Below are 12,445 nucleotides of genomic sequence, written 5' to 3' on the forward strand. Positions count from 1 at the left end.
CAACTATGACTTCGGCAGCAAAGAAGCGACACTCTCTTTGGGCTGTCCGCCATATTAAAGCTGCACAGTCTGACCTAAAATTTTGTGTCAGCACTGTGAGGAAGCCCAGGGGAGGGCTAGACCAGAACTTCTCCCCTCCCAGTCAGACAGTCGGCATGACCTTATCCGTACCAGCGTCATTCCCGCTCCCATGGAGGATAAGGGGAATTGTGTCTCCAGTGGGTTGAGCAGCCCTCAGGTGGGCTAGGCCCCACATTAAGCACACCACGTGGTTGACCTCATTGGCGCCATCTTACGCGCATTTCTGTATGTTCATATGGCCTTACGTAGACTGCCGGTATGTGCAGTATGTCGGCTATGCGCATAACATCAAAGCGTACTTATGCACACAATTCTGAGAGCGCTTGCGCTGAGCGTGACAACAGTGTGTCCTTAAGCGCACAACTGATAGTGCTCTGTGTGTTTTGTCAATTCCTCCGTACACAAATCCGAAATACTTGCATTGGGAGCGTGGCATTAGCGCATTCTTACACGCCCAACTGAAAGCACTGTGCGTGTTTCATGAGCACTGCACACACAACTCTGAAAAGTGCTGCATTCGTTATGTCAGCGCATTCTTACGCTCGCAACTACAAAGGCGCTGGATGCATTATGGTCAGCACGTACTTAAGCACTCAACAACATAATGCATACCAGAAAAAAGCCGAGCGCTCGACCCGAGCATGCGCCTCACTGCACCCCAACTAGGTGCTCTAAATTTGTGTGCAGATAACCTTTTAAGCGCGAGCCGTTTGGAATGCACAGTTACCACCACCAATGGCGCCGGCACCCAAAGAACCTAAGTGCCTTCTCTTCGTTCTGCTTGTCGTATTAAGGCTTCTCATCCTGACCTAAATTTTAGTCTGTATCAGCCCTATGGGGAAGTCCAAGGAGAGTTGGCTTCCTTGGTCTCTGATAAGCCCGGCTCCTCCCATTCAGATGAGGCTAGCCACAGCTTCAGCTGGAAGCACCCACATCTGGGCCATCCATGGGAGAGGGAAATTCAGCGGGACCTACTCCGGGACTAGGCAAGGGTCCTGTCGTCTTCTCTAGGATGGAATTAATTTTCCAGGGCCATGAAACCATCGTTCAGGCGCAACCTGCTACCTCGCTGGCCCCTGCTCGGACAAAAAAAAAAGACCCTCTCCCACCGCTATTGACAGACCTCGTGGCATGCCTCTCCTTTCGCAAGGATATCCCTGGCAGGGACCTGGACGACACAGAGGAGGTGCCAGATTCCTTGGTGTCCTCCGCTGAAGAGGGAGGCAAGAGCATTAATTAACTCTGATGCATCCCTAGCGGATGCTGTCATTTCAACTAAGAAGAAAGAAGATGGCTGAAGACCTCTGAGGCCTGTGCCTGACCTTAGGCCTTGGCCCAGGCATCAAGACAGTCTCCAGACCACAGCATCAGACCTGGGTCCGGGCCGAGGCCCAGGCGTTGGCACCCAGTCTCTGGACCGGGCTTTGGCCTAGACTGAAGCCCAGTCATTGGTACCAGGCCTCTGTGTTGGGGCCCGGCCTCCAGACAGGTCCCCACCCTAAGTCTAGGCCCCAGTGTTGGGACTAAGCCTGAGTCTTGCATAGGCCTAGTCCCAGGTCGCAGCAACCTACCACTGCCTAGGTGTATGCAAGGCCGAGGCTTCGACCTGGGCTTAGGCTTCGTCTGTGGATCCCCCCTAGACTGGGTAAATGAGGGCCAGGGAGGATTCTGGTCTTGGCATTTTTTCAGATGGGTAGTGGGGATGGGAGGCCTTAGGAAGCCCCATTTTCTTTTCTTTTCTTTTTTTTCTTCTTTTTATTAAATTTTCTCAAATACACTTTACTCTGTTTCCGTTGTTTCAAGAAGACTGAGGGCTCCATCTCAGTGGAATACTCCCTGCTGTCTTTGGCTGTGAGTTATTTCCTTGGAGTTTATATCCAACAGGGTGAATTGTGCTTGCCCCAGCAGTTTGCCGGTTTGCCTCCTTGTGTTCTTTGCTCCTCCTGACATCCGATTGGTTTATCGGGGTGAGTGGGGAGGAAGCTAAGGTGCCTGTGGTATCTCTCCGTATACCTGCAGGGAGAGCTGCTGCCTTAGTTTCTCTCATTCTCTGGATTGCCCAAAGGGCCTGCCTGCTCCCCTGCTATCCTGAGACAGGATAGCTGAACTGGCTCTGGCAGGTGTTCTTGAGTGAGCTTCAGGCCTATTTTATCTCCCTTCCAGGAGCTTTGGGCTACAGGTCTGTTTCGGGGATTGTTCTTATTCCCTGAAACCCTCGACACTGTCCTGCATGGTCAGCTAAGTCTGATGCTTTAGCACACAGTGTCTCTCCCAGACCCTGCCATGGTGTGCTGCTTGTTCTTCCAAGTGTGCATGGGTTTCTTTTGCCCATTCGGTCTACCAGCCATACCTGGGCATTCTTCTCCAGACCTTTGGCTGTCAGCAGTTGGCAGTCTCTTTCTGGAGGGCACTCGGACCCGTTTTTTTTTTTTTTCGGTTGCTTTTTCACACCGATGGAAACTGTGCAGTTTTCATCCTAAAGTCTCTCTTATTTACATGCATGGGTCCTTCCTGTATTCAGGAGGTTCTAGATCCATTGTTTTTGTCAGAAACTCAGCTTGTACTGTTTCCGTGATGCACAGTTGCTTTTGCTTGCACTCGCATCACTCCCCTGCTATGCATGAGGGTTTGTGTCTGTCTTTTTCTTGGCCTTCTTGGTAGAACACAAATCTTCTCCAGCTTGCACTCCTGATGGATCGGCTGCCTTGCAGACAAAGGTGGGAGGTAGTGCTCCAGCACTGTGTGGTTTACCACCTTGTCCTGCTCAGACATCCTGGAGCTATGTATTCACCCATGTGTAAGGACTACCATCCTGCTTGTCCTAGGAGAAAGCAGAGTTGCTTACCTGTAACAGGTGTTCTCCTAGGACAGCAGGATGTTAGTCCTCGTGAAACCCTCCCGCCTCCCCTGGGAGTTGGTTTCTCCATGAATTAGCTACATCATGGACTGAGGGGACTGCCTAGGAGGTAGGGTTATCACTACAGCAGCACATGCTCAGTAAGGCATGCTGAAAGTTTTAGAATCTTTGAGATCAAAGTTCCATGCCTGGCTCCACCCGATGATGTCGCTCAAGTGTGAGGGACTGTTACATGCTGGCTGGCTTGCAGATTACAGACTCTGTCAAAGCTCATCAAGTGAGAACCATAGTGACTGCACTGGCTCATCTCATGGCCACTTCCATTGAAGACATATGCAAAGCTGCTACTTGGTCATCAATTTGCACTTTTACATCCCACTACGGTCTTGACAACATGTTCTGAAGGGACAGTAACTTTGGACTGGCAGTTTTGTGCAGCCTATTCACGCAATTGTCCACTTTCCACTGATGGGGTCCGGGTTGCCTGTTTCAATAGTTGCTTTGAAATGTAACCCTTAACTTGGGACTTCCCACATATTATGGCTAATTTATGCCTGCTTGTTGACTGTGAAAGAAAGTATGCCATGGTTCTCAGCCCAGTCCTTGAGGCACACCTAGCCATTCAGGTTTTCAGAATGTCCACAATGAATATGCATGAGCTAGATTTGCATGCCCTGCCTACACTGATAGAAAATCTATCTTATGCATATTCAGTGTGGATATCCTGAAAATCTGACTGGCTATGTGTGCCCCAAGGACAGGGTTGAGAAGCCCTGTTAATCCATTGGGTTCCAGAAACTGCAGTATCCTTCAGCAGGGATTCCATTAATTTACTCACCGCTGAGTAAACAGAGTTTTCCATAGATAGCAGGATAAATACTTGCTAAACTCCCTGGGGAGTTTACTACCTCGCTAACATTTAAATTCTGGAGGTGACTGTGAAGCTCACAAGTCCGTGTATGTGAGAACTCATGAACATGCACAGTAAGACTTTACTGAGCTCTGAGAGCAAAGTCCGTGTCAGTGCTTTCGGATGACATCACCCATGCATTGCAGCCAATTCATCCTGCTGTCTAAGGAGAACCCTGTTTACAGGAAAGCAAACTTGCTTTCTTGGTAATCTCTCTGTAAACACTTGGAGCTTGGGCAGACTGCCCACTTCCCAAGATAATGTGTCTGAGATGGATGGATGCCTCTGTGCCCATCAGAAGCGAGTTGCCAATCACAACTACCCTTTTTTTTCCTAGCTGCCGTGTAGAGCCTGCATCTTTGAAGTATACAAATTCCAATTTCTCTTTTATCCTAGGATGGTTTCTCCTCTTCCACTTGAAGGGGTAGCATACTGGTTCTTTAGCTTGAGGGATGTAGTATTCTGAGTCCAGCTGTCATCTTGTAGTTTAGTTTCACTTTCTCCCTCTGCTTAGGTTTTCCATCTTTGATGTCTCAATAAGCTTTAAATCGATGAAGTCTCCTGAATGCTTTTCAGCCTTGCCACTACCTCTTTCATTTCTGAAGGAGTTGACGTGTAGAAAACCTTCCTCAATTCAGTGTGATCTGGACAGCATCAAAAGTAACAGTGGCAACAGCTTTGGCGATACAATATTTCCTGGCAATTCTTCAGCTGGGGACTTTTGAAAGAAAAGAGAGAGCCCCTTATTTTTTCCTCAGCTGTCCTGCAAGTAAAACTAACTAGCCTGTGAAACGTAAAGTCCACCTCCACACTCGGTCCTATTTGCTAGCTTGTTTACTTTGAAGTATAAAGTAGTTTATCTTATCCTTTCAGATTACAATATGTATTTATGTATCTGAGATGTGTAATTTAGTGTGGCTCCCTTTTTGTAGAATTTTACTGCTTAGGATAAACCAGATTAACTAGGAATGATTACCATAAGATCTAATAAGATGCTATCAATCAAACACCCTCTGAAATGTACTTCAGTTTTCTGTTCTGTTTGCAAAAACATTGAATTAAATCACTTACTCTTCCCTTCCTGGTACAAAGCAGTATTTTCCGCAACAATGAGAAGTAATTCTTCCCAATCTGATTTTTTTTTTCGTGATATTTAATAGACCAGCTATTTCTTTTAATTTTATCCAAGGTTACTTTTGCACTTATTTGTGTGAGACTGCTAATTGATTACTATTATGCAATATTAAATAATAAAATATTAAATAATATTTATTTATTATTTATTTATAGATTTTTCTATACCGGGGTACGTAAATAACATCACCTCAGTTTACATTCAAACAGTAATTCAGCATTGCGCTTTACAATTTAACATGGTAACTGAACAAATACAATACAGTATATAACTGTGTATTAAAAGAATATAAGCAATATATGAGAGATTGTGGCGGTTAGGAAGAGTAGTTGAGGATACAGATCATTGATGATAGGCTTTTTTAAATAGTTTATTTAATATAATAAATTATTTAATATAATAATTATTTAACATAATAAAATATTATTATGCAAAATACTATTATGCAAAACAAACCAAAAACCTACCTGCACCAACCACAAAAGTGATGACTTTGCTGATTTCTTCAATCAAAAAATCTCACATCTAATTCAAAACAATACTACTGAAGACAACCAAATCACCAAATTTAACATCAATCTAACATCTTTATGGTCAAACTTCGAGATACTTCTACACTTGAAATTCAATCGATTATAAACAGAATGAACCCCGCAAGCCACCCTTTAGACAGCATCCCAATTACAACACTCAAAAATATTGAACCCACCATTTCAAAAACCATTACAAAAATTGTCAACCTATCCCTAACTGAAGGTAACTACCCCAAATGCCTCAAATCTGCCATCATCAAACCTATTCTAAAAAAGAACAACCTTGATCCTGATATCCTTACCAACTACCGCCCAATATCAAACCTTTCATTCATTGCCAAAACCATTGAAAAAATCGTACATACTCAACTGGATGACTATCTCGAATCAAACAAAATCCTACCCCCTTCACAATATGGATTTAGAAAAAATCTTAACACCGAATCTTTCCTCATTTCACTAAATGACATCATCTTAAGAGGCTTTGACAAAGGAAAAAAATTCCTCCTCATACTACTTGACCTCTCAGCCGCCTTCGACACAGTAAACCACAAGATACTGTTAGAACGACTTTCTCAAATTGGATTAACAGGCACCACATTACAATGGTTCTCCTCTTATCTATCTAACCGAACCTACCAGGTAATAATCAACAACAACCCATCAAAAATGATCAACCTCAACACTGGCGTCCCCCAAGGATCTGCACTATCGGCCACCCTTTTCAACATATACCTTCTTCCCCTATGCCAACTTCTCCAAAAAAACAAAATTACACATTTCCTATATGCTGATGACATACAACTTTTGATCCCCATAAACAAATCAATTGAAGACACCTATAGAGAAACATCAGATCTTCTAATCTCTATCAAGCAACTCCTAAACTCCCTAAAACTCATTATCAACTTTGACAAAACTGAAATTATATTGATGGACAAAAAACAGAACCTAGCTCCACCACCCCTAATAATTCCTGACAAACACATGACAACTATAATCCCTACATCCCACTCCAGGAACCTCGGAGTCATCATAGACAAAGACTTGTCTTTTAAGAACCACATATCAAACAAAACCAAAGAAGGTTACCACAGACTCCTAACCCTAAGACATTTAAAACCATTTCTCAACACTGATGATTTCAGAACAGTACTTCAAATACTTATCTTCTCCACCTTCGACTATTGTAACTCCCTTCTAATAGGTATACCCTTCTCATCCCTCAAACCACTGCAAATACTTCAAAACTCTGCCGCTAGAGTCCTAACTGGAACAAAAAGAAATGACCATATTACGCCCATCTTATCGTCTCTACACTGGCTCCCTATCACTGCACGAATCATCTACAAATCCATGTCTATCATCCATAAAGTCCTTAACAATGATCATCAAGGACTTAAATCCCTTAACATATCGCTACAGAACCCCTCAAGAAACCTACGTTCCAGCAATTCAAACCTCTTATCAGTCCCTACTGTCAAAGATGCTCACCTAACAACAACAAGAGAGAGAGCCTTCTCCATCGCCTCCCCTAATCTTTGGAACAATCTACCTGAAGACCTAAGATCTCAACACAATATAAAAACCTTCAAAAAAGACTTAAAAACTTTACTGTTTCGTAGATTCTTCTTGGATCCACAATCATCTACACAGACCAACTCTCAAATAAACTCATAACCTTAATTCTCAACATCTCTAACCTCACTCCACATTCATCCTCATATCTGCAGAGACTTACTTGGTTATGTTTATCATTATTGTTACTACAACATGTTTGTTGATATCTAATATCCTCTTTGTTAAAATTTATTCCTTTGTAAACCATTATGATGGCTTCCCAAATAACGGTATATAAAACTCTTCAAATAAATAAATAAAATGTATTTCCCAGACCCCTAAATGGTCAGTATACTGTATACCAAGTTTGAGTGAGGACTTATTTGCAGAAAGTGTATAAGGAAGGGAAAATGGGCATACCTGGGAACTTTTAGATTTTGCTGATCCTGAGATTAGAGAGGGAGAGTTTTGGGAGTAGAAAGTTCACTCTGCATTTTTTTTGATACATGTGGATGTACTTTTCCAGCAAGTAGATTCCTGCAACAAAGTTGAAGAGACCTACATTTCCTAGCGTGTAGCCAGATGGACTCAGGACCAATGGGTATTGTGCTCTCCTGATAGCAGATGGGAGACTGAGTCAGATTTCAAAGCGGACGTCAGCCTATGTATACCTGTGCAGCGTACTTAGCTCTTCAGTATTTCTCAGTCTCCATAGCAGATGCGGACCCAATCCCAAACAAGAATAGTCTTACATTTACAGCAAGAAAGAAGAAAAAGAAAATTTACCTTAAGAGAGCCCCGCTTCTCCTGCGGTGAAACCTAATGATCCCTCCTCCAGTCGAGACTTTCCTGAGGTTGATTCTCGATATCCCTCAGAGGTGAGCCTTGGCTGAAAGGCAGCGGGTGCAGATTCGAGCGCGGCGGTGAAGGTACTTCCTTCTCTCCTCGCAGCTGGAGACCGCCCGGCATGCGACCGGTAAGTGTCAAGACCAGGTAAGGTAGAAACCTTTACTTCTAAGTCTCCGGTCTCCAAGGCTCGAATAGCCGTACCATCCTTCCTCCACTGAGGCTTTAAAATTGGGTTGAGCAGTCCTCCTTGGGCAGGCCCTGATTCGGTACTAGGTCCACACATATAGAGACCCTCCAGGGGGGTCGCCATCTTGCCTTCGGGGTCGTCGGCACCATTTTCACCCCTCAACCAGCGGTATGCGCAGGGCAGGCTGGAGGCCCGAAGCGCCTAACTTAAACACTCATCTATGGGGTGAGCGCACAGCGGCGCACACATCTGGGTTGTGTGCACAGCGATGTGCATAACTGTGCCGCGCGCACAAACTCCATGGCCCGTGCGCACTTTGTACGACCAAGCGCATCCGTGCACTTAACTCACGCACGGGTGATTTTTATTTATTTTTTTTTTTTAAAGCCCTAAAACGCACAAACCAAGGCATCACCATCCAAGAAAGCCAAGGGCCCCTTCCTTTGCCCAGCCTGCCACTTAAGAGCCACGCAGCCTGAATTGGAATCCCTCCTGTGCCAACAGTGCAAACAGAACCAGGGTGAACTGAATAAAGACCCTCTACAGCCAGGAGAGGGATCCAGAACCACTGATGCTGGCATCCCGGACCTAAGTATTTCCAACTCGGCGCCCCCACAGGAAAATTCCTCCAGGGCTATCACTACAACCCCTCCTAGGATCAACATGGACCCAGGAACCTTCTCTTGGGTGGAATTTTTCAAAGGGCTGCAAACCTTTGTCCAGGCACAACCAGCCCCTGCTGCCCACTGGCTCAAACCCGGCCAGAAGCACAAGCCCTTCCCAGCACCTCCCTGGCTTCTCGAGACATGCCTCTCCAAACCAAGAGCCTCTCTGATGGGGATCCAGATACCTCAGAGGACGAAACAGACTCCTTGGAAGAAGGAGAAATTCCCCCAGGGATGGAGCCATACCGGACCATGCTCCAATTCTTCCACAAAGACTAATTACCAACTCTAGTGTCCCAGACTATGAAGACACTGGGCTTTCCAGGCACGGAGCCCATAGCAGAACCAAAGAAGAATCCAATGTTGGTGTACCTTCGTAAGGCCTCATGTTATTTTCCTATGCTGGAGCCCATTAAGGAACTGATTGACCTGGACTAGAATGCTCCAGAGGCCACTTTCAAAGGGGGATGGGCTCTATAAGCCGCATATCCATTGGAACCCACGGCTAAGGAACCTCTACATTTCCCCAAAGTGGATGCTATGATCTGTGCAGTCTCAAAACACACTACAATCCCAGTGGAGGGAGGAGCGGCACTGAAGGACGCCCAGGACAGAAGGCTGGAAGCCATCCTTAAGCAGTCCTTTGATGTATCAGCAATGATGCTACAAATTGCTTTCTGCTGCGCATTAGTGGCACGTTCCTGTTTGATCCTCCCCAGAGACTCAGCCACGCCCGGAGAAGCGATGGAGCCTGCGGTCTCCTTCCTCACTGATGCTACCGCAGACCTCGTGAGCACCTCATCCATGGGTGTCGCCGCCGCAGTGGCAACAAGAAGACAATTATGGCTCCGGAATTGGTCGGCTGACGTGACTTCTAAAGCGTACCTCACAAAAATGCCTTTTAAAGGATCCCTCCTGTTCAGGAGCAAACTGGAGAAATTAGCCAGCAAATGGGGTGAATCTCCAGTACCCCAATTACCTGAAGACAGGAACAAAAGAACATATCGGCGCTCCTCCCCCAGAAGAACCAAGGGCAGAGGATCACAGCGCTTTAAACCTTACAAGAATACACAGTCCCAAGCACCGCGTCCTTCAGGAAGGTCTCAGTCCTTTCGGAATAGGCACATTAAGAGAGGAGCAAGCTCGGGCAGGCCCCGGCTGTACCCCACAATGAGAAGACACAGACCCATCCACAGGAAGAAGACATAGGGGGCAGACTTACCCTATTCTACCAAAGATGGGTCGAGATAACTTCAGACAAGTGGGTCCTAACTATCATTCAAGAAGGGTACTCTCTGGAATTCCAAAGCATCCCCCCAGACAAATTTATGAGATCGCCATGTCACTCCCACTCCCACTCCAAGAGACTGGCAGTGGAAACCACACTAGCAAGACTACTCAGCCTGAAGGCAATAGCTCCGGTGCCCATGCTTCAACAAAATACTGGCCACTATTCCATCTATTTTATCGTTCCCAAGAAAGAAGGAACATTCCGGCCCATCTTGGGCCTTAAGACCGTCAACCATTACCTGAAGGTACCACACTTTCGCATGGAAATCCTACGCTCCGTTATAATGGTGGTACAACCGGGAGAATGTTTTCCTCCCTGGACCTATCCGAAGCCTACCTTCACATCCCGGTCCATCAACATCACCAGTTCTTTCTGCGATTTGCGATACTGGGCCATCATTATCAATTCAGGGCCTTACCCTTTGGACTAGCCACCGCCCCCAGAACCTTCACCAAAATCATGGTGATAGTGGCGGCAGCACTGAGGAAAGGAGGAGTGCTGGTACATCCTTATTTGGATGATTGGCTAATCGAGCAAAGTCTCTGTAGGAGAGTCTCCACGCGACCATCAGAATCAAGAATCTACTACAAGAACTTGGGTGGGTCGTGAACACAGCCAAGAGCTGTCTGTAGCCCTCGGTCACTAGAATAACTGGGAATCCGGTTTGATACCAAACAGAACAAGGTCTTCCTTCCCCCTCCATTGAGAAGGAAGCTGATGGGTCAATTACAAAAACTGTTGACCTCTGTCTGCCCCAAGGTATGGGACTACCTTCAAGTTCTCTGCCTCATGACAGCAACTCGGGAAGTTGTTCCATGGGCAAGGTCCCTACTGTCCCGATGGAACCCAGTGTCCCAGAACTACTCAATTCGCCTCCAGCTACCGACAGAGGTTCGGGAGCAGCTTCAATGGTGGCTACAGGAAGAACACGTAAGCAGAGGCGTAAACCTATTTGCACCGAAGTGGATCTTGCTCACCACGGACGCAAGCCTGCGAGGGTGGGGAGCCCACTGTTAGGAACTGTCGGCCCAGGGACAATGGGACAAGGAAGAGGCAAGATGGAACATAAACAGCCTGGAAGCTCGGGCGGTCAGACTAGCCTGCCTACGATTCAGCCACAGACGCAAAGGTGAGTCATTCAGAGTCATGTTGGACAACGCAACGACTGTTGCCTACATCAACCGCCGGGGCGGGACCAAGAGCCAGCAGGTGTCTCTGGAAATAGACCCCCTCATGGAGTGGGCGGAAATAAATCTACAAGGGATCTCGGCCTCCCACATCGCAGGAAAAGACAACATCTCTGCGGACTACCTCAGCAGAGAAAGCCTAGACCCGGGGGAATGGTCGCTGGTGGACGCAGCCTTCCAGCTAATAGTAAATCGATGGGAGTCTCCCAGCCATAGACCTACTAGTAACTTGTCGCAATGCCCGGGTTCCCCAGATTCTTCAGCCGCAGACGAGAACCACAATCTCAGGGAATCGACGCTCTCATCCAGACCTGGCCGGAGGAAAACCTCCTGTACCCTTTCCCGGTTCGGTAATTCTGGTGGCACCAGAGTGGCTGCGGCGGCCGTGGTTTGTGGACTTGGGATGGTTGGCGACAGACGGCCTACTACGCCTAGCTCATCTGCCGAACCTCCTGCGACAAGGGCCCATTTTTTCGGATCGGAAGGATCACCTCTCTCTCGCAGCCTCGTGTTTGAGAGGCAGTGGTTACGAATGAAAGGTTATTCGGAATAGGTGATTTCCACCCTGCTTCAGTCCAGGAGGCCTTCGACATCTATGGCATACGCTAGAGTGCGGAAGGAGTTTTGAAGTCTGGTGTGACCAGCAGGGTGTAGTGCCGTTGTTGGTGACCATTCCTCAGGTCTTGGGGTTTTTGCAGCAGGGATTATCTAAAGGTTTGGCTTACAGTTCCCTGCGTGTTCAGGTTTCGGCCCTGGGATGTCTCCTAGGACGGGTAGGTGGCAGGCCTCTAACCAGCCACTCTAACATTGTCCGTTTCCTGAAAGAGGTAAAGCTCCTTTGTCATCCTCTTCGTAAATTATGCTCTGAGTGGAATCTCAATCTGGTGTTGAGGGCGCTTCGTGATCCCCCTTTTGAGCCTCTGGGACACGCTTCCTTAAAGGACCTCACCTTGAAGATTGTGTTCTTGATGGCCATATGTTCTATGAGGCGTATTTCAGAATTGCAGGCTCTTTCCTGTAAGGATCCCTGCCTTCGCATCTCGGCTGATAGGGTGTCCCTGCGAACGGTCCCTTCCTTTTTGCCGAAAGTGGTGTCTGCCTTTCATGTTAATCAGTCCGTGGAATTACCCAGATTCCCTGATTGGGCTTGTGACCCTGCTATGGGAAGAGATCTTCATCTGTTAGATGTC

The 12,445-nt window shown here is 46.7% G+C and overlaps 1 protein-coding gene across 1 annotated transcript in view; it reads left to right on the forward strand.

The window, feature by feature from the left end:
* Positions 1 to 12,445, forward strand: part of TET1 (tet methylcytosine dioxygenase 1) — a 133,801-nt gene that overhangs the window by 85,363 nt on the left and 35,993 nt on the right. The gene's annotated exons all lie outside the window — the stretch shown is intronic.

Source organism: Rhinatrema bivittatum, chromosome 7 (genome assembly GCF_901001135.1).
Source record: "Rhinatrema bivittatum chromosome 7, aRhiBiv1.1, whole genome shotgun sequence".
Classification (NCBI taxonomy): domain Eukaryota; kingdom Metazoa; phylum Chordata; class Amphibia; order Gymnophiona; family Rhinatrematidae; genus Rhinatrema; species Rhinatrema bivittatum.